Below are 20,487 nucleotides of genomic sequence, written 5' to 3'. Positions count from 1 at the left end.
CTGGGCTCTTAGGAAATCTCTCATCTTCTGAGAAAATGATCTCCAGCACAGCCAATTCCCTCAGGCACCGGATACCTTGTTCCATTGTGCTCCATTTTCCTTGGTGTACCTGGAGGTCTTCTTTACAAAGGTACCTGTCCCTGACACTTGTAAGCAGTCGCCGCCAGAGGCTGAGGGTTTCTTGGGTTCTCCCGATCCCCTGGTCAATGACCACATCCCGGGACAGAGATCCCAGTTGCCTGGCCTCACTTCCGTCTAGAATAGTGTCATTGGCTGCAGCGTCCCAGATGCGGAGCAGCCAGGTCAGGATGGACTCATTCGTCTGGCGGGTGAATTCCCTCCGCAGGTCACGCAGCTCACCCAGGGATAGTGACCGAGTGATGATCTCTGGCTCTGCCTCTTCTGCTGGGTGCGAAGGTCCTGCTGCATCCTCGTCAGTCACTATGCGGACTGACTTGCTTTTTGATTTCTTCTTCTGCACGGGGGCAACTGCAATCGGTTTAGGCTGTTCTGGTTCAGTGATGGTTTGCGTGGGGATGCTGACAGTGCTTTTGGTTCCTTTCTCCTCTGTGTCAGTCTGCGTAGACATGGGCGCTGTTGTCTTGCGTCTGGCTTCTTTCTCCTCTGTGTCAGTCTGCGTAGACATGGATGCTGTCGTTTTGCATTTGGTTTCTTTCTCCTCTGTGTCAGTCTGCGTAGAGATGGACACTGTTGCTTTGCGTTTGGTTCCTTTTTCCTTTGTGTCAGTCTGCGTAGACATGGACGCTGTTGTTTTGCATTTGGTTTCTTTCTTCTCTGCGACAGTCTGTGCAGACATGGTGTTTGTTGCTCTGCTCTTCTTCCCTCCCTCATCCTGAGGATGCTGTGCCATAGCTCTGATTCTGAGCATGGTGTACATGGTGCAGGCTGTACAGAGAAGACAAAGCAGAACTGACAGCAAGTTTATGCTATCTTTGACATCCAGAGGGAGTTCAATATTTTCAAAAACTGCTGTGCCTGGCCTGAAAGGCTGGAAGAAACCACTCTCTACTCCTCCCACCAGGGGTTGGGTGCGATTGTTGAGGAGATCCCAGAAATAGGAGCCCAGACTAGGACAACCAAACAAAATGGAGTATATTTTCTGAATGGCATTCATCGCCTCGCAGGTTATTATGCTATAGACATAATAAACCATTAAAGCAATTCTCATACCATTCCCTGGTTTTAACAGGAGTAATACTACAGGCAGGTAGTTCCCCATGTGAGGAAAGATATAGAGAGCAAGATACAGTACCCATGCAGACAAGCTGAGCACCATGGTGAATACAAAATTGTAATTCTGACTTTCTCTCAGAGCAGGCCCCACGTTGGGCGCCAAATTATGTACTAGTTTGAAAATAAACCAGTGAGAGGCACCAAGTCAGAATAACAATTTAATGGAAATTAAAGAAAAGGAAAAGAAAGTAAAAGAAAACACTGACAGAGCCAAGATACAACCTGAATCCCTATTAGGCAGGGTAGTGGTAGCAGTCTGGTGGAATGGTGGCTGCAATCCTCTGAAGTGGTGATCCTGTAGTAGAAGGGGTCTGCTCTTCCTCAGAAAGTCCAGCGGTGGCTGTGTAGCTCCTGTCCTCTGGAAATCCAGTGGAGCCCTTTGATGCTCAGAGTCCCAGTTATATCCATGATGGGATGCTTGGTTCCTCCCTCTGGGTGGAGCATCTCACAATGGGGTAATGAGTCATGAGGCCAGGTGTTGATTAGGCTCGTTAACAGAAGATAGTCCGGAGGGAGTTATCTCTGAGTCATGCAGCAGGACAATGATGGGCCATTAACAGAAAGATAGTCTGGGGGGAGGAGGCAAGGAAACACTGCCCCACCTGATTTCAACAGCTCATGAGGATGGTAATAGAATACACCTCAACCCAGGACACCCTGGAACAACAAGGCTGATGGCAGCAAATATACGGGCACTATTTCATTTTTCATTGAGTTTGTCTTTCCTTTCCTTGCTATCTCTTCCTCCCCACGGTACCTCTACATTGATTTTTCACTCTGCCTGTTTATAAATGTTTATAAAGCATTTAGGGAGCCTAGGGAAGGAAAAGTCTCCAAGTACTTAGTGGAGGAAGAACTTAAACACTGGGCTGCTGTATTCTTGCTGACGCTGGGCAGTATTTCAAGCCAGCCAGAGTCCTGCTCCAGGGATGTGGTGCTGCTTGGGTGGGGATGGCTAATGCAGACAAAATCTTAGCTCAGCCTGTCTGCAGCCACTGCAGAGCATCCACTGGTGCTGAGAGCAGGAGGGCTTGGAACAGCACTGCCATTTACAGCTTGGGCAAAAGCAACACAGCATCAGATGGTAAAGGAAACAAGCACATATCATTCCACATTTACTGTTTGCTTTGGGCAATGAACTTTTTTTACATGAAATAATTAATTACCTTCTTGTCTTCCCACCCTCTGAGTGCAGTCTTGATGAAATAGGAATGGAGATGTTATTAGGCCAATAAATTCATTTATTGATTCTATCATGCTGTTCATTAGAGAAATGACACAGATGGGGATGTTCATGTAGCTCACAGGAAAGACACCAGAATTCATCTCCCAGGCATCCCCATGTTTCTGATACCTGGGATGTTGTGTAGCTGCAGTCCTACTTTCACACTAGCATTTCTCTCTGCTTCTTGTTGTGTACTTCTAGTTCACATCCACTGTGGCAACCTTACAGCACCCACGTTCTTAATGCTGTTGGAAAACTGCATTTGTGAAGGTGGAAATCAGCTCTGCCTGGCACAGGTGCAGGTGTTCCACAAAGTGCTGGAGGAGCTGGGTTGTCTGTTGTGCATCAACCACTGGTTGCAGTGTGAGCTTTTGCTGTTGTTGAAAGGTAAAACATTCATTCTTTCAAAAGCGCTGGGCAATGAGGGAAACCATGAAAGGTTATTTTTAAAATTTTATATCCCTCTTTCCCCCTCATCATCCTTCTTAAACATATCAAACTGGGCATTTTTGAAACTACTGAGGCTTGGCTTAATGCCCCATTCCCCACCCCTTTTCACACAGCTTCATCCAATTCCTCCTTGACTGGCCCAACAGCTCATTAGGGGCTGCTCCCTCTCCCTTCTGTTTGATGGAGCTGCCCTGGCACGTGCTTGCCTGGGCCCTCTGCTTATGGATTTTAGTGGGGTAGGAAGCAGGAAAACACTTAGACATCCGTGTTGGAGTTGAGTGGAGTGAAGGGCTGTGACTTCAATTCCTGCTGCTTTTCTAAGCCAGCTTGGAGTGTGCTCCCTTACTGGAGATGCTCACAGGACCAGAGCTGGGTAAGTTGTAATATGAGAGGCAGAGTGCCATCAGTGTGGTATGTCAGAGGGGCTGGGGTTGTTTTAACAAGGCAATGAAATCTACAGCAGATCCCTTCTGTTGCTCTGTGTTGAATGCTCATTGGTTTTTTTCTTGAGGGTTTACTTTTAGTAAAATGTTACTTGTCTGACTTCTGTTGATCCCTCTGCTTTCATGTTCTGAAGTTCCAGTCTTTAGAGTGCTGTGTTTTATTGGAGGCCTGGATGCTGAAGGTGCCCAGATAATTGCACTGTTCCAGCTGAGGGGTGACAGGGAAGGCACAACTTCCAAACCCCAGTGGAGGATTGTATGCCATGGATCTGCTTACAACTGTTCTGTGGGGGAAGTTGGCAGAGTTTGGATCTTTTAGAAAGCAGTTTTCTAAAGGAAGCTCTTTTTCTTCTGCAGCTGAAATGTTTTGCATGAAGGTGTCTGTTTCAAAGATGTTTTGACAGAAAACTTTGGAAAGGAGTGTTTGTTTTGACTCCTTTGTTTTGTTTGAACTGTTTTTTCAGTGTTTCAGTGAAGTGGTTGCTTGTTTCTAAACAGAAGCATTTTTAAATTTCTGTTCTGCAGAATGACTTGAGATTCTAAGGTTTTGTTCTAATTCAGAGTAGTAGCAATTTTGGAGGAGTCAGGATACCCAGTAGGTTTAGGATTCCTCCACTGCCCGGTAGGATACAACATTGTTTTGTGTAAACTTTGTAACTGCTTCTGCTCTCACTTCTGTAGGTCTTCAGCTGGGGAGTTGGTCTCTCAGTTGTGAGAATAGGGTTGCCAGAATGCCTACAGAAAGGCTCTTCTGGCCCAAGAATTCTATGGGTTTAGTATTTATGCAGTTAAGAGTTTTGCTTGCAAAAGAACAAGGTTTATCAAATGCAACAGGATTTTGATAGGGCAGTACTGGGAGAGGAGACAGCTGCATGGGCATGGACTGAGTTGGGTTGGGTTACATTCAGTTCAGGGTATTCTCTTGTTTTCTGCTCTTTTCTCAGAGCAGCCAGCACTGTCACTGTGCACAGGTCCCCCTTTCCATGACAGAAATGACAAATTTGGTGGGTATTCTGGTGGGTGGGATTGGGAAAGCCCTGTGGTAGGAGGCAGAGAAGGGGCTGCTGTCCCAGGCCACCAACATGGGGCATTCAGGGCTCCTGAGTAGCAGGATGTGGCCCCTCCGAGATCCCAGGTGTTCCTTAGGCTTTCATATCTTTACTGTATTTTGATAAACCAATAAATCTCAGAATTATTTTGATTTAGACCGTCCAAAACTTGAAAACAGCTAGACTTACACAGTCAATAAACCAAAACTGTCTCTTCAGCACTGCACTGACAAGGCTCAGAAGAAAGACACACAGAGAACCTCTCCACTAATATTAAACTGATTTGGCCATTTTTATTCTATAAAGGAGGCTGGTTATGAGATTTAAAAAGACTCATATATCATGCTGCCTCATTAATTTTCCATTTGGGCTCAGCTGTCAGAGGATACCATATTAAACTGCTGCCTGGAGTAGTCTTCGGTGGCAGAGAAATGATGTTTGATACCCTTTGCATTTCACACAGTCTGTATAAAAGGTCTCCTTGATTTGCCATCCCTATTATTTTCTGTCAGAGAGCCCTGCACGGCCTCTCCAAAATAATATCACCTCTCCAAAACCCTGAAGGTCTATTTGTGGTTTCCATGGTGACAAAATGACCCATAATATTCTTTGACTACTTCAGTAAATGAAGGACACAACTGGGCCTTTGAAGAATAATAGATTTTTTCTGTTTCTTAAGAAAAGATATACTTGTGAGCTCAGAGAGGGGAGGGGGGGAAAGGATGAAAAAGATATTAAGGGAAGAGATTTGGCTTGTAACTCAAAGGACTTGCTGCAAGTGTAGCAGACAGCACTTGTTGAAAAATAGACCTTGAGCCATCTGGTACAAAACAGGAGTGGGGTGTAGCCCTTGTGATGACTGAGATGAAGGCACTCTTGCTGTAACTCATTTTTACAATCACTGTGCTGCTTAATTCCGAATTCTGTGACACGCAGGGCCAGGCGCTGCAGGTGCAAGTGTGTGGTTAAAACATTTTCTTCCAGGAACCACCAGACCCCTGCTCTGTGCTGTGTGGGAGGGAGGATGGGATTTTCCAGCAGAGCTAGCCTGGGGGACAAGTGGGTGGGAAGGAAGCAGGGAGGCTTTTCTCAGGGTATCTGCAGAGTTTGTGGGAAAGGCAGGTTTGCAGTGTGAGCACTGTTAGTGACCTGCCCTCATGGCAGAGCTGGGGAGGAGAATGTCAGGCTGATTGTTCCGTCCCCCAGGTACTCTGGGATAATGCTCTTTGCTTAGATGAGCTATAATTCAGCTTTCTTTAGTACACATTCCTGGCTTGCCCAGTGATGCTGTCTGTGACCATTAGCTGCTGGGCCAGAACTGGTGTGTTGGGTCTGGCTGGGTTGCATTAGGTCAGAGAAAGGAGAAAGGATGGTTAAAGTGCCTAAGAATAATAACTGTGAGATTCCTGGGCTGCAGGAGCAGGCACTTCCAGGTGGTTCAGGTTAGCCAGGGTAGGTAAAATCCAAACAGCTGAATTATCTGAGCACTGAGGGGGCTGCACTGCAAAGCAGAAAAGTTCAGGATGTTCCCAGGAGCCTGTCAGTAATTCCTGCTTCTGGAGTTATTGAGCTTTTCTTGTGTTTTCTTTTGGGTGTATTCTAGCATTTTACCTCCCAGTTCTGGAAGCAAGAGGGAAGTACAAAGATGACTAAAACTTAAAATTTAATTCCAGAATGTCCTGGTGTTTTGCAGATGTCCCTGAGATGACTTCAGCAGCTCTTCCCACCTCTGAGTATGCTAGTGCTGCAAGGGGAGACCAAAGTCTGGTGTAATTAGTTACTCACTATTTTTCTCACATTATGGTAGATTTTTTTTTTTATTGGGTGTGCTTTTTAGCCTAAAAATAAATTGACAACATTGAAAAAACCCAACCAAACAAAAACATTTGCATGACTCACTGCAAAACCAATACACTTGCTTAATAGAGGACTGTAATTGAGGCAACTTAATATAAACAAAGGAAGAAATGAGGGTGAGATTAAGCTTATAATCAGTCTAAAACCACATTTACCACCTGCCTTGAAAATTTGAGGCAAAATGTTGCCTGGTTCCTCTGTTCCTCACATGTGCATGCCTTTGGCAAGGATGATTAAAGTCTATGCTGCTTCCCCTCTAATGTGAACAAAGCCCTTCAGAGCCCTATTCTAGTTTCCTCTTAGCATCGTGTTTGGCTTCCTTTGGGACTGACCTTTTACTGCCCACAGCCCACCTCCATCCTGTTAGAGAGCCTGCAGAGAGTTACTAAGTTAAACATCATAAATCCCACTATAAATGATTACACAGAGCTTTTCGCTAACAATCTTCTGTGGGGATATCAAGCTTGATAGAAGCATAAATCATTTAAAGAACATCTGCCTAATGAGGGGTAACCTGGAACTGCTTCCCTGAGCCTGAATGTACCAAGGGAAAAAAAAACTGTAGGCAATTGGTCTGTTTTAGCTGGTGCCTGCTGGATGCAGGTTGGTTTCTGTTGTCACAACTGGCTTTGCTGGACACACAGGACCTGCCCACATTCCCTGACAGTGGCATTTGCTTTGCCTGCAGCCCATGGCACCAAGAATGAGGGATGTAAGCTCAGTTTAGTGCTCGTTGTTGTAAAGAGAGACCGATAATGTGTCTAGACACAAAGTTCTACAGAGGCAGATGAGTCAGAAGAGGAAACCCAAGCAGGTGGTTTAGAGGCAGCCTGAGCAAGGACGTGCTGTGGTCTGGGAGCTCTGTTTTGTGAAACGGCAGCAGGAGTGGGGAGGCTGAGAACAGGAGCCATGATTTAGGAGGTGGGCAGAGAATGCAGATGGACTTAACCTTGCCAAGGCCATGCTTGAAACACCGTGCTAGGACATGTAACACCTGTGCTGGGAGTATGGGAGGGTGTTGTACACAAGACTCATCATCAATCCAAAGGTTGGGTTTGTCAGGCAAAGAACAAGCTGAATTTGAAGGAGGGAGTCTGATAAAGTTAAGAATCAAATCGGGACTAATAGATCAGGAAGTTGTTGATAAATACAAGGGTTGAGTTTCCAGGGGAGCCTGATGCATTCCTTAGGATCCACCACGTGTGAATCAAGGCTAACAAGTGTGTTTGCAGATAATCCTACAGGCAGAGAATAAACTTGGCACTGGAAAGGCTCTGTCTGTTCATTAGGTGTGATGGGAAGAGTTTGAGCTTCCCGTTGACAGTCACAGCTGAGCCAGCCTGTGACTTTGACCATCTGAGAGACACTTGACTGCCAAACTGATGATGGAAGGCCCATGGGGTGAGGAGTAGCACATGGAAGCTTTCCCATTTCAAATCACTGGGTCATCAGGAAAGGTGTAAATAAACAGCAGCGGTAACCTTGGAATGCAATTGAATCACTCCTGCTGTGCAAATTTGACTGCCAGATGCTCGTGGCAAGTCTTCATCTCATGGCTTAAAGCTGCTGCTGCCTGATGATAGATTTAACAGACGTGACTAGCCAGGAGCAGGATCATTTTTTTTTTCAAACTGAAGTTCTTTTCGCACTGAAGTGGTCATGAGATTTCAGGAAATCCATTGCCTCTCTGCATAAATAAACTTGCTGGATGTGTGAGTTGTCTGTCACCTCACCGTGGGGTCATTGCTGGGTGTTACTTCTCTCTCTGACCTGCAGAGATGGTGCCTTGAATCTCACCACTGTGATTAGAACGGAGACAGGGGGGTCATGAATAGTTCAGTCTTCTCCTTGTGCTGTTGAGGATGAAACCAATAGGAAGTAAATATTATTGACTGCTGTTTTCATTCAAAAATCAAGATTCATTGAGGTGAATCTGAGGTCAATAGAAGCTCTCAGGGGGAGGAGACCAGTAAATCATGACACTGGATAAAACAATATTTGTAATGCAGCTAATTTTGGATATTGAATGTTATTTGATCTAGTGGGGTTTTTTTGTAATTTCTTTTTTTTTTTTTAATTGTCCTGTTAACCAGATTGGTAGGTTGTACCATTTAAAAAGACTGGGTGGTCAGGTAGTGGGGCTAATTAATCTTGGATGACATTCTTCCCTGGGTGGAGCTCTTTCTCTGCTTGAACCTTACCTGGTTGTAATTGAGTTCTCTTTATGGAACTGCTTTGTGCTGTGTGAGCATTTGCAAGTAGGACACGTGTACTGGAAATAAGATTTATTTTGGGGAAGGGGACACAAGCAAAGATGGAGGGGGAATTGCTTAAAGTACAATCCTTGGCAAGTATGAGGCTATTATAGCATCTTTTTCATTTAAGTGAATCAGACAATGAGTTGGACAGTACTCTCACTAAAGATTTGACAATTTCTTTTGGAGAGAGCTTGCTTTTTTTCCTGTATGTGTGTTCATGACCTTGACCGATGTGGCTGCACCCTGTGGCTGGGAGCTGTGTACCTTCTCTCAGGCCAAAGCAGGGCAATTGGACTAGATTGTCAGCTGGTCTGAATAGCTGTTGCTCCACAGAAGTCAGTGGAGTAAGGCCAGGTTATACCAGCTGAGAATGTGGCCATCATTTTTACTGAGTCACATTTCTAACCCTTGCTGTGCTCTCAGATTCCTGAGCTGGAGCCAGCCTCCGTGGTAGCTGCAAGGCAGGATTGTCAGAAGCATCCAGCCTTGGCCTGACTCCACTGCCTCGGCAGCAAAGGGCTGTTTGTTGTGTTACTGCATCCAGCCCCGAAGTCGAATGGGTTGGATTCAATTAGGCTGCTGCTGGAACGCCGAGGAGCTGGTCCTCCGCTGGAGCGCGTCGGCTTCAGTCCACAGGAATCAGCGAGGCTGGGCTGGTGTACAGCTGCTGGGGATCAGGCCTGGAGTCAGCTGTGTGTCCTGCTCACCAAAGGAGGCTCAGCAGTGGCAGGGAGAGCCTTCTCTGTGTCAGTGCATTTCCTGGCCTAGCTGGAGATGCTGCGTTTGGGTCCGGCTACCCCGGCATGGCTGTCAAGAGGCAGCGATGCCGAAGGGGTGGCACTGCCTCCTGGCTGCTGTCCCCATGTCCTGCCCCGTGCTGCCAGAGCTCCTGGGCGTGCACGGATCCATCTGTGGGCACAGAGCAGACAATCAGTGCCTGGTTTGCTTTTAAAGAGCGTTTCAGCCCTTCTGCAGATGGTCAGCTGCCCACTGCTGCCTTGTGTCCGTGTGGGAGAGCAGTGCAGGCTGCCCTTGTGGCTGGGAGCCACGCTCTCAAAACAGATATTGGGCTTCTAGGAATGCAGATTCTGGTTCTTTTTGCTTTTTTTTAGCCAGGGGTTGTTTAGGGTTTGGGTGTGTTATTGCCAGTCACTCAAAGCAGGGAGACCAAAGAAGGGATGGCCTCTGGTTGGCTCTGGCTGAGGTGTTTGCTGCAGGATTGCCAAATCCAGCAGGGATTTCGGAGGAGGAAATAATTATCTGTGCACTCCTTCCTCAAATCTGCCTCCTACTCCAAATGTTAGAGAGCATCTAAAAGGAGCTGCCAGGGCAGCTGCTGTGCCAAGTACAGCATTCCCCAGCAGGACCATCCTCCAAGAGCAAGCTCCAGCCTGTGATGGGAATTAGGTCCAGAGATAAAGTGGCTGCATTGACTGACATGCCACTATTCTTCTAGCTGGCTAAATGGAAACCCTCCCTCAGCAGCCTGTGCATAACCCTTCCCTCTCACCCAAAGCATGATGTGGCTTTTACCTTTTCCCCCACTGAGCTCTTATCAGCTGGAGCTTGGAGAGCTGGAGGTGCCAGCACAGCTTTGCCCTGGCTGAGTGCCACCAGCTCTGTGTGACACAGGGTGGCAGCCTGCCAGCCCCATCACTCCCCTTGCACCGTGAAATCCCAGTGGGTAGGTTCCAGCTACTTCAGTGGGAAATGGGAGCAGCTCCTCTGCAGCTGGGAAGGGCTGAAAGCACCATCAGGCTCCAAAGAGTTTGTGGAAAACTCAGCCTGCAGCAATGAGGAACACACAAACCGGTTCTTGTGGTGCCTGGGAGTTTGTGTGTGTAGCTGGAAATCCCAGCACACTTATCTGGAAATGACACCCTGAAATGCTCAGCTTCATGAGCTGACCTGAGAGTGTTTTGTGGGTCGAAGTTTGTGCTAATTTCAGTTTTGTCAATTCCAGAGTTTCACGTTTGTTTCATTATTATTTTGCAGTGTTTCAGATTAAGGGTTAATGCTTGATGAAGGCTTTAGAATGGCCAAAGATTTGCCCTAATTTTTATGTTGCTTAATTCTGTATGAGCTGTGGCAATATAAAAAAAAAAAACCAACAGGGAAAGCCCTGAGATAAAAAATATATTTAAGATGCTTTTTCTCTGTTGTAAATGCTGAGCCCTCTGACCTGGGGTTGGATCTTGGAGTGAGTCAGATCTAGGGCACTGTTTCAGCAAATTTTTGCTTGAAATGTTGTGTTCCTCACTCCAGCAGTTTGGTTTGTTTTAGGCTATGACATGTCCAGCCTTGTTCTGCCACTGTTTCAATCTGTGGGACATCTGCTGCAGGGCAAGTGTGTTGGGTTTGGGCCCTGCTCTGACTCAAGTAGCACTCACTAGACCTAGAAAAGGGCCAAGATTCTCCTCTTAGGAAAGAAATAACTGAAGAGAATATCACCAAGGGCCATAAAATCATGAGTGAAACAAGAAAACTGAGTAGGGAGTGACCATGCATTTACTCTTTTAGGATTTGATTTAAGGGGCATCAAATGGCAGGATTAGATGGCAGAGCCAAATTGAAAAGGACATCCTTCCTCACACAGTGTGCTGATGCTGCCACAGGGGTGGGAGGTGTTGAGTTTTTGTGTTTCAAAAAGCAACTGGATGAACTGAAGGAAGAAATGTCCATTGAGAGCTATTAAATGTAAAAGCTTTCATCAGCTGTGGCCACAGCGTGGGCTCCCAGCACAGGCACACAGTTAACAGGTTCCAGCAAAAGGGGCTTTGGGGCTGCTCTGATCACCTCAACTAACTTCATGTATCTCTCAGACCACTGAGAAATATTTCCAGTGCTAACCTACATATTGTACCGGTGACCCACCACCCCTGCTCCCTCCGCTGCCTGCAGAAAGGTCAAAGATAATGATTAAAAATAAATAACCCAGAAAACCCCCACTGCTTCCCTCTCAGGTCGTTCAGGCTTGAAATAAATCATCTTTCTATTTCTGAAGGCACAGATGACTTAAGCCAAATTGCATTTGGAGCCATTATCCTCACACTTATTTATGCTGTCGTGTCTTGTGCTAACACTTTGTGAAATATTTATTTGCTCCTGGTCTCCCGCAGCTTAGCTCTGGATTCATGAGGCTCCCATGTTATGTCTCTATTCTGTGCAGCTGCATTCTGTCAAGGAAGGAGGAAATGAAGACTCCAATCTGTGTTTTACATTATAGAAATATATTGCACATCACCACAGGTAATTCCATTCAACAGGTGGATGTTTTGTTTGCACGTGTCAGACATGTGGACTGTGTTAGAGTAACTAAATGTGCACCAAACCTTATTGTCTGATGATGAACAATTCTTCTGTATTTGCTTCCCAAGCTTGCCCTTGTGCTTGCTCTGCAGGTCCCAGGTAACTTGCATGAGTGAGTTTGAGAGGAACAGGGCATATCCTAAAAAACAACACATGATTTTAGTGGCTCAAGAGATGAGGTAATTCCAAGTGTGAGATTCTGTCTGTATGAAATGCTGTAAATACCTTTATCTCCTACTCTGAGAGTAGGAGATAAAGGTCAGTCAGCCCCGTAAGCATCTGAAATGGCTTCCCCAGGCACAATGCCAGCTTCCCTTCCCTCAGCCTGGAGGGGAAATGGGCTGTGGCAGTGCTCTCTCTGGACTGTGGGCCTGGGAAGATGAAACCTGTCTGCTGGACTTCCCTCCCCTTAGCAGAAGCACTGGTGTAAGTGTCTGCTTGAATCTCTGCAAGAAGATTGTGTTTGCTGTGGTGGCATCAGGGTAGCAGCTGATTTAAGATACACTTGGCTGGGGCAGCAGAAATCTGGTGGAGGGAAACTGTCCTGTTTCCAGCTCCCAGCTAAAATCCAGGCTCGCAGTGACTGGCTGTCACTTGTGTTGGATTGTCAATGATTATTACAGAGTGTGCTAACAATCCTTAGTCCAGCTATGGACAAGTTTATCCAGTCTCAGAACCACTGACAGAGCTGGCCTCTTATCTGAGCAGAGTTGCCAGAGACTGAGCCAATACTGAGTGCAAACTGCCCACATCTTTAGGAATCGTGTCTAAAACGTGTCAGGCTTGTGGCACATGATTGTACCATGTTGATTTTGGTGCTGTAAAATCAAACTCACCACTCTGGTGTCGTCACTAGAAAACCTTTTGCAGTCTAAATCCAATTTTAGATATATATATATTTATATATATGTATGTGGGGAAAGAGCTGCTAAGCTGCTGTTGCTGCTTCTTGGTGAATTACTCCGACAAGCTCCTTCTGGTGTTAGCTTTAAGTGACATTTGCTGTGTAAATGACACTGACATTCAAGCTGAGATGTTGGCTCTGGCAGCAGCTCACTGGTTTGTCCCAGGGTGCCCTGGAGAAGAGCCTGCAGCAAAGAGCTGCTGCTGCCAACAGGTGCTGCTGGGGCTGTTTGGGGAGGAGAGCGAGCCTTGTTCTCACTTTGGGGCCTTTTCCTTCCTTTTGTGTCTCCAGAAGACCTGGGGACACTGATTTAATTTTTGTGTCTCCACAGACAGTGAAGAGTGCTGGTCTTCTGTGCAGCACAGCACCATGGATGTGCTGGCCTTATTTACCAAACACCTTTGGCTAAACACGGAGCCAGGTCGATGGGTTGTGTTTAAACAATTGATTGTTTGAGGGATGGGATAACACAACTACCAAAAATTGCTGCACACTGTGTGCACTGATCCTCTAAAGGATCAGAAATTTGTCTTAGGTGATGCATAGCTTTGCCAGAAGAAATTGGCATTTGTTTACTTATTTTCATCCAGAGGACAAGCTTTAAAAGCTGCAAGCAGAGCTTTTCAAAGGACAAGTGGGAGTTAGTTGCCTAATTCACATTGACTTTCGGGGAGATCTGGCTGCTGAGCTGCTCTTTATGCCTTTCAGAAATCTCCCCTTGGTCCACATAATCTCTCTGTAACCCCTTTTTAATTAGCTTGTCTTTCTGGAAGAAGAGACCAAGAAGTCACGTTCAAAGATTATTGCTCTATCTGGCAGCTGCTAGAATAGCTGAGTTAATGCTGCAAAATCTTACTGCAGGTCCCAGCAGCCTGTCTGGTCTGCCTTCCTGTTCTGATTTGGCCAGGGGATGTAAACTGCCCCCAAGCTGTTCTCCAAACCCATTTCCAGCCTGTGATACTCTGTGCTATAGCACCAGCTGGCCATTTATCCAGAGAGCCTGGCTTTGAATCTCTTGGCAGAGCAAAATATTTGAAAGGGAGAGAAATGAAAGACTGGGGGTGCTTCAAAAACTGAATGCCAAGAGCATGTGTATGCCAAGCAGGAGATAATGGTGCTACCTTTACTGTCCCGGGCTCTCCATCAGCAGTTCATGCCACAGCCTTGCTCCTGCTGTTTGGGATCAAGAGGAAAATGTCAGTCCTGCAGGGAGCGTTTGAAGATGCAGCCTTAAAGCTGCACAGAAAAAAATCAAAGTCTTAATGGCACATTAGGCATCTCCAATGGATTTGGGATGGGGACAAGGAGAGGTTTCTGAAGCTTCTTGATTTGTTTTTGCATCTGTAATAACAAATTCAACTCAGAATTTGTACGAGGAAATGTAAACATTGAAGGTGGGAGCCTGGTGAATTTGGATGCTGGAGGGAAAATATACAGTATTGTCATGAGGAGACAATTCCCTAAAGCAGATGGGGGAAAGTGGTCCCAGGGGCTGGGAGAGGCTGAGAAAGGAGAGACTGATGAACTGGTGGCTGGGAAAAATCCTGGATATTGCACTGCAGAGAAAAAACTGATTTTTGTGTGCTGAAGTTTTAAGATTCAGGTTCTTATTTGCTGGTGTAATTGCCAGCAAAGACAACTTGGTCAGTCCATGTAAGATCAAACCCTACAGTGGTTAACACTTCAAGCAGGGGGCTCTGGGAGCTGCAGTAGATTTTAGTGCTGTCACTAAAAGTAACAGCTCTGCTGTTGGGAACCTGGCTCAGCCTTGTCCCCCACGTGTTTGGGAAGCATTTTAAGATCCTTAAATGAAAGGCACAGCACAGCTATAACATGGGTCACCAAAAGATGTTACTTTTTAGTTCTTCTAGTATAAAAATATTGAAGAGGAGATTTGGCTCTCTCGGTGACCACCCCAGAGACCCTTCAGGCTGAACTGGCTACTGTCAAGCTACTCTAAGGGGAAAATAAACTCTCCTATATCCTTGCTCTCAGCAAGTCCTTTTAAACATCACTGCATCCTAAGCACATGAGCTAGAAAAACAGCTGCCTGCTCCACTCCTTCTCTGCCTGATGAGGTTAATAATAACTTTGAATGCATATGTACAGCATTAGCTTTCATGGTAACATGCATAATTCAAATCCCCTAAAGAACAGTAGAGCTTTGAGGAAGCAAACTTCCTTAATGTACTGGGCAAGGATCCAGCTCTTACCAGCTGTTGAGGGTTGATGTACAATTTTTGGTTAAGTGAATAATTTATCATGGATATTATCTGTAGTGTATCACATCCCGACAGTTTGTAGGCCTGTGCATATGGCTCTTGAGATGCCACAACACTGCCATATGCTTCATGGCCCATTACCACTTACTCCCTTAAGATGTTTTCCCCTATGTTAAGCATGTTAGAAGTGCAGTGGGACCACTGCTCGGTGCAAATACTGGCTGGGTTTCCCCCCCACCAGCCTCCCTGTATTTAAAAAAAAATTAAGAAGGAAAGAAGGACTGTTCAGACTCTCCACAGCCTTGTCATTTTAAATAAGCTGCCTGCTGCTTCATGATACAGATGTGGATTATAAATTCTGCAGAACACCTGTCCTGAACTCATCCCCAGCTACCCTTTCTAACACGGTTGTGTTGTTACAAATCTATTTATTGTAGCTCCAGTCGACTGTCTGCATAAATCAGGGCTGCTTTAATCAGTCAGTGAGGCTGCTCTGCCCCTCGTATTCACAGCACCAAAACAGAACTGGGATGGGCTGGCAGCCTCCGAGAGAGGTATGGAATGCTGTGTCCCAAATTCCAACTGCAGGTGTCCTATTTCTTGGTCAGGAGAAGGAATGCTGAAGCTGAAGGACTTCATAGTTTATGTAGCTGCTGCAGTGCAGGAGGGGGAGAAAACATCTGGGTTGTTTGTCAAGTTGATTGCTTATATAGGAAGCAGCTTCATACGATAAAAAAGACTGAGTCAAGACTGAGAGCAAGCAGCTGCTGAGCTGTAATTATAGCTGGGTGTCCATCATGAGGATGCTTCTTCAGCTACAGAATGTGCTGTTTTTAAGTTTGGTGACTTCATGTTCAGAGAAATATCTTTGTTCAGTGGTGTCTTGAACTTCTGCGTGGTGCTACTGGTCAGTGGCCACCAGGGTCCCCATGGCTGATGGTGTAGCTTGCAATAAATGAAATAACCCCTACAGGAGTTGTTCACTGCTGAATGTGCCTCAGAAGAGTAAGTGCTAGAATGGGATCTTTCATGGATGCTGGATGGATTATTTCAAATTCAATGTTACACATGATTTTCCTGCAGTAAAAGACCTGCTCTCTTTCCAAACAAATTGCATTTTTAGATCTGTTTATTACCCTGTGGTTGTTTCCCAGGGTAAAGATTGTGCTCAGCTTTCTCTTGTGAATCTGTTGCAGTCACGTTGCTTTGTTTGTATGAGTTGCTCTTTCTTCCTCTTTCCTGACTAGATTAGAATTCTTATGCTTTCAATATTTTTTCCTCTCTTAGTGAGAGTATTGGTCTTTAGATCATCACTTCCGCATGCTTAAACATGAGAGGTGCTCTGGGAGGTGGAACAGGAGAGGGGTGTTGTGATGGCCAGCACAAATGTGATGGGTTTCAGGTGACAGGAGCACATCTGCTCTTTTGCTGCCACCAGGCACCCTCTGGCAGTGGGAACCCTCCTCCCTCTGCACACCAGTGGGAGGAAGGCAGCCTATGCATCTTGGTTGTTGCACTCTCTTCAGGGAGAAACAGGGAGGGCTGTGGTCAGTGAACTCCTGCCTGGCTGCAGAAAGGCAAAAGGGCCCCAGAGGAGCAGACCCCAGCTGGAGGAGCTGGCAGTCAGGGCAGCTCTGTGTCCCCCTCCCCGAAAGAACTGAATGCAGGTAAATTGTAAGGTGAGGTGCTGGGTTAATCCTGCCAGGGTCAAAACCTGTGCTTCACTGAGATCTGGTCATGCCAGAGCTGCTGCCTGGACTGAGGGGAGGGTGGGCCTGGTGCAGCAGTGACCTTTCCTGGCTGGGATCAGCTCGGAGGGCACATTGCTCCCTGGCTAAGTGCGCTTGCTGCTAGCAAGGGAATGTTTATCCAGTGTTTTGATTAATCAACCTTGAAAAAGAGTCAGATGGATTTACTCAAGCATCTAAGTAACCTTCAGAGCAAAATATATAAACCCCTGTGTGTGTTACAGGGCTGTCTATAGCCCTCGCCTTGGAATAATGATGTCAGGAGTCTTAAGCTTTTAGAGTATCACGGTCTGGATCTGACCCCAGAACACTTCTTGTTTCTGAATGCCAACCAGTTCTGTCATGGTGCTCACTATGGCCGTGTGAAGGTGCCTTTCCTGAGGAGCCCTGGTGCTGGCAATCTTAAAAGTTTTTTCTGAAATTCCCTTTGATCCTGGAATACTGTCTTGGTCTGCTTGCTGGGCTCTGTTCCTTCTGCACTCTGCTCCTCTTTTACCCTGCTGCTTAACACCTCTCAGTTCCAGCCCTCAAGCTGTTCTCTTCACAAGTGCAAATGTTAAGGATTTTAAAATGTGGTTAGTGGTGCACATTGTCTCCGTCAAGAGTTTCCTTACCTTAAATAACAAGACCTTCAGAAACATAATTTCATTTATACCTTCAGCTTTGGCAAACAGAAGATGACCAAAAAAACCCTGCAAATAAATAGAGCCTCCCCACAATAAAGCACTGCTTTCCTCTAATGTTTCTAGAGGGATTAAACAATGCTGAGGATAAGATCAATATTTAAACAAAAAGTTCTTGAAGGGTGTGTTCTTTTTAAGAAGATCATATACTGAGCTGAATTATGATCAGACCAGTTCCTGTCTCATACTGGAGGAATTTGGCATGTGTCTTCTCTCATAGACATTAAGTCCAATAAATTCTTGTGGAACTATCATATTAAATTAAGATGTAAAATCATGGCAAGGTCTGCATTCTTTGGGGCAACTGACAGAACAACTAGAGGAAAAAAATAAAACGCAAACAATTGTTTTAACTGAAAGTCCAAGAATGACATCTAGTGGCACCAAGTGAGACTTCTGGGATAATCTTATGTGAGAATAGTTTAAAGGCACAGTCAGGGTCTTCCTTGACTATTCTTATGCTAGAGATCCAGATTTTCAATCACTATGACCTCCCCATGTAAAAAAATACTGCAAGGTGAATGCTTGTTCTTTAGGTTTGTTTTGTTGTTGCTGGTTTTGGGGATGATAACTTCAGATTAGTTGAGGCTGTCATAAGCTTAGAAACACTTTTTGCTCTGTGTCTAAAGGAATGCCTGTGCACCACAAATCTAAACTAATACTTGTAGTTGCTTTAGCTTCTTTAAGTCGAAGTGAGAGTAAGGGCAATGTCTATGGGATTTCCAGCACCAGATTTATCTGATGAGAACAGAAGTAGTAGGTGACAGAAGAGCTCTTACACAGAGGAAAGAAAAGAAAAATGCCTTCTCTGACTGCATTCATTGATTTGAACTAAAAAAGGTGAAACTTCAAGTAAAGCATTTTTTAAAGGCATCAGGGCATCATTTTAGCTAATGAGAGTCAGTTAGTTGGCAAAAGGTAGAACTCAGAGGATGGAGTGTTCTGGTCTCCTCTGTGTACAGTGGAGAATGGAATGCTCTGAGAATAATGCCAGCATGTCTGACCTTCCTGCATCTTTAAATCCCATGGGATCTGATGAGGATTGTATAACACATTCATCATAGCAAACCTGGTGATCCCAACGTGGCACAGTTAATCTTGGCTGCTCAATTTGTGTTGTGCATGTCTGCTTTGGAATTAAGACTCCACCTTCCTTTTCTTGTGCTGTTCCACTTGTAAATGTAGCTCTGTCCTCTGCTGGGAATGGAGACCTTGGAGTCTCATTAGGAATTGATTGCACTCCCACTCCTAGAAACAGAGAATGGATTTTAGCTGCTTGCTTTAAACTCGGAGCACATACCTGGCTATAACACCACATAATGAGGTAAATAGTTGCTGCATAAATGCTCTGGTTCCATTTATTAAGAGAGAGTTTAAATTGACACAAGTGGAGCCCTTTTATCTTTTTACCCAGCAGGCAGCAAATGAAGTGGGTTAATGTCTCTGGAGGAGGGGCAAACTGTGTTATAGAGGGAAATTTTGCTGAGGATATAAAGCTGAAAGAGGGACTGCTAGAATAATGAGATGATTGGGAATGTGGAAGAAAAATCCCACAACTCAAAATTAGGCAGATGTCTTGACAGCAGAGGCTCAACCTTAAAACAGGAGCTTGATGCAGCACATCAGAGACTGAGAAGTGTTGTAGCTTCCGTAGGACACTCTGCTGCTAAGCATCCTCTTGGAAGAAACGTCCAATGCTTAGTAGCCTAAAGGCAGGGCCAGGTGACAATATTGTCTTAGGAACAGGGCTGGAGAAGAGCTGATGGATTTGGTGATGAACAGAGAGTGACATCTGGATGCAGACCCAACACTGTGATTCGAGAGTAATTGCAACCTTTGGTGGTTTCAGTGTTTTCTTCCAAAAGAGAATTTAGTGATGCATTAGTGTCACTAAAAGTTCATTGCTCTAGCTTTATTAGGAAGCTTTCTTTTGAAGAAGGCAGTAGTACTAATAGGTGATCTCTAAGGCTGGTGTACTGTGGCAGCTTTAATTAGCCAAAAACCTCTTGGTATGTGTGTCAATGATTTTCCTGCCTGAACTCTTCACCCTTACTCAAAATGAGTGTTTCTATTGATTGCTAAAAAGAAATACCTGAGACTTAGTAGGTGAGGCTGTGATAGAGGCAGCTCTATACCTGAAAACCTGTCCAGACTGATTGTCTGGAGGTCCAGAGGGAGCTGTTGTCTGAACTGGGTGGTGATGCAGGCGATAAGGAGCCGAGTGACTCTCTCGGGAGGGTCTGCCCAGGGGACTCTGAGCTTGGTTTCCCAGCGTGTGGTCCCCGATCAGAGCGCTGCGTGTGTCCCAAAGCAGGAGGAGTTTGTGTGAACGCTCTCTCGGATGCCCACTAGATGACGGTGCTGTCCCACAGACCCTGTCTGTGTGCTGGGAACTGGCTCTTCCACAGGGCAATTTCGCTGCACCCACAGCGGAGACGGCCAGGCTCTGCTGAAGGAAGAGCAATAATCATCACCTTTACCCTTCTTAAGGGTCTTGCTTTGTTTTTGTTTTCCCCTCTGAACTGAGAGGCAATTTTCACATCAAATGTTGAACAGTTCATTCATTCTGTTTAATTTGGGATCTTATGCTTGCATCACTGAAGAGAAATGAGACAAACAAAGTTGTGGCACCAGTGCTGAGGATGCATTTTGGGTGCCTTCACTGAGTTTCATTATTGGTAATTATGCCAGGTGTTTGAACCATGAAAACTTGTTTGGAATAATATGCAATGCTTTCTGCATGTAAAGATATTTAGTACATATTTTATCTTCATGGTGGCCTTCCATCATCTCATTTGATGCATGAATATGAGCCAAGGTACTCCCTGTTCCTTATTGTCAGCAGCACATTGCAACAAGTATTTGAGGGTTTTTTCCTCCTTGGCTACTTGTTACTGTCTGTGGGAACAATCTAAAGGCTCTCAGAACTATGTAGCAGAATGTCCAGTGTTGTATCCTCCCTCATCAGCATCAGTGTGGTTATGGTCAGGATGCCCTCACTGTTCCAGGAAAAACAGTAGTCCAATAAAACCTTCTTGTTGATCTTGAGACCTCTAAATCCCCTGGCAGCGCTGCAGGGCTCTGG

At 45.5% G+C, this 20,487-nt stretch overlaps 1 protein-coding gene across 5 annotated transcripts in view; it reads left to right on the top strand.

Annotated features, from left to right (window-relative positions):
- Positions 1 to 3,124: 3,124 nt before the first annotated feature.
- The window catches only part of GALNT9 (polypeptide N-acetylgalactosaminyltransferase 9), a 259,514-nt gene continuing 242,151 nt past the window's right edge, over positions 3,125 to 20,487 (top strand). For all 5 annotated transcript variants that reach the window (XM_069030886.1, XM_069030890.1, XM_069030892.1 and 2 more), the window contains exon 1: positions 3,125 to 3,302. The gene's annotated coding sequence lies outside the window, so the exon portion shown is untranslated. The remainder of the gene's footprint in view (positions 3,303 to 20,487) is intronic.

Source organism: Aphelocoma coerulescens, chromosome 15 (assembly GCF_041296385.1).
Source record: "Aphelocoma coerulescens isolate FSJ_1873_10779 chromosome 15, UR_Acoe_1.0, whole genome shotgun sequence".
Lineage (NCBI taxonomy): Eukaryota > Metazoa > Chordata > Aves > Passeriformes > Corvidae > Aphelocoma > Aphelocoma coerulescens.
This window is presented reverse-complemented; position numbering and strand designations above follow the sequence as displayed.